Source organism: Jaculus jaculus, chromosome 11 (genome assembly GCF_020740685.1).
Source record: "Jaculus jaculus isolate mJacJac1 chromosome 11, mJacJac1.mat.Y.cur, whole genome shotgun sequence".
In the NCBI taxonomy this organism is placed as follows: domain Eukaryota; kingdom Metazoa; phylum Chordata; class Mammalia; order Rodentia; family Dipodidae; genus Jaculus; species Jaculus jaculus.
The window spans coordinates 49817559-49819574 of NC_059112.1; the positions used below are offsets into that span (position 1 = coordinate 49817559).

The 2016-nt window shown below is 35.3% G+C and overlaps 1 non-coding gene across 1 annotated transcript; it reads left to right on the forward strand.

Moving 5' to 3' along the window:
- The first annotated feature begins 1372 nt into the window (after window positions 1-1372).
- On the forward strand, window positions 1373-1478 carry LOC123453392. Its single transcript, XR_006632785.1, has one exon. It is a non-coding gene; the product is annotated as a U6 spliceosomal RNA (small nuclear RNA).
- The last annotated feature ends 538 nt before the right edge of the window (window positions 1479-2016 follow it).

A 2016-nucleotide genomic window follows, 5' to 3' on the forward strand; every position in this document is an offset into this window, starting at 1 on the left:
TATACCAGATGCCTCTTACTTCCTTTCACCCCCTCTCCCACAAAATTCCCTGAGACTTGGTAGGTGTGTTGTAGGTCTGCTTTAATGTTGAACTCTCAGCAACTTCTGGATTTCCACTTTGATACATTTTGAGTGTCCTCAGTATCTATTGCCATCACACTGGCACAGGTTGTTAGGCTGGCCTTGAGAGCAGTACTCTACTTATGAATTCCTCTGCGGTTTCACCTGAACCTTAGCTGATGTGCAAAAGGTGGTTCGCATAGGGAGTCAGCTGTCTTTTCTTGTCATGTTGATAGATTTTGGTTGGCCCTGGTTTTTGCTGCTCTCTGTAAAAGAATAACAGATTCTCCAACAGAGAGTTAAGGAGATAAGCATAGTTAATTAAGAGAGATTTTGATGGGTGTATTTTTGATAATTGTGGCCTTCTGGTGAGTATACACTTTGAAATACTGTTTTCTCAAATCAAGTTTTATAAAAGTGAAGAATTTTATTTTACTTGTTTTTAAGGCTATTTTGTTTGCACACAGAACACTTCATTGTTTTTGGAGGGAAGGAACATTTGTCACTAACAGAATGTCTCCCAAGCTGGAGGGATGGAGAAACACTTTTCCCTTCTAGTTTTGAAAGATTCTTCTTGGCGCCTAAGAAGAAGTCACTGATATTATCACAATAGCCACCTTGGAACAAATGTCCTGTGGCATTAGAAAACTCAAAATCCATCTTTATGCTCTCCACTTTCACTATCAATATAGAATTAACTCCCTTAAAACGGAAGCCTATTGGGACCCTACCTCTTAAAAATCATTTTTGCTAGCATGTCAGATGATCTGGACATTGCAGTGACATCACTGAGATGGAGTTGCTCACAAGAACAGTAATACCTGTTGTAAAAGACTCTAGAGTTTTTTATGGTAATTTTGCCATTTTCATTTCACTTCTTGAAAGTCAGGGTCAGCTTGTGAAAAGTTGTCAAACAACATGCTTAATGTCACTCTAAACTTTCCCTGTTCAGAGCATCAAATGAACATCATTGGATTTTACAGTGGTTTCCTGATTTTGGTAGTCCATATAAAAAGGGAATTTGAAAATTCTTGTCTACCCATGTCTTGCCTAGAACATCATGATTTTTTATGAAAAGTGTCTTTAATAAAGTTTGATAGTGTTTGGCTTGGAAGAAAGGAGATTCTCACAAACCCAATTCAAGAACACATTGAGATTATCATTCTGGGGGTACAATATTTATTCAACATATGTAAATCTACAAATGTAATATACCACATAAATAAATATAGAAATCACATGATCATCTCAATTGATGCCAAAAGGGCATTTGAAAAAGTCCAACATGCCTTCATGTTAAAAGTCCTAGAGAGTGTTCGCTTTGGCAGCACATATACTAAAATTAGAACATACAGAGAAGATTAGCATGGCCCCTGCGCAAGGATGACATGCAAATTCGTGAAGCATTCCATATTTAAAAAAAAAAAAAGTCCTAGAGAAAGTTAGAATAAGTAAAACATGTCCCAACATAATAAAGCTCATATATGACAAACCCATGGCCATCATCATAGTAAATGGAAAAACTAAGATTATTTCCTCAAAAACCAATAACAAGGCAAAGATGTCCACTCTCAACAGTTCTACTCAGTATTCTGTTCAAAATCCTAGATAAAGCAATAATACAAGAACATAAAAGAAATAAAAAATAGGAAAGGAAGAAGTCAAACTACCCCTATTTGCAGATGTTATGATTGTATCCTTAAAAGACCAAACAGAATTTACAAGAAAACTTCTAAAGCTAATAAATACTTTCCATAAAGCTTCAGGACACAAAATCAATGCACAAAACTCAGCATGTTTCATAGACACTTACAATGAACTTACAGAGAAAGAAATCTAGAAAAAAAAAATACCATACACAATAGCTATAAATGTTAAATTTCTAGGAACACTCTTAACCAAAACTGTGAAAGTTATGCATAATGAAAACTCAGGACACTAAAAAAGAAAAAGAAA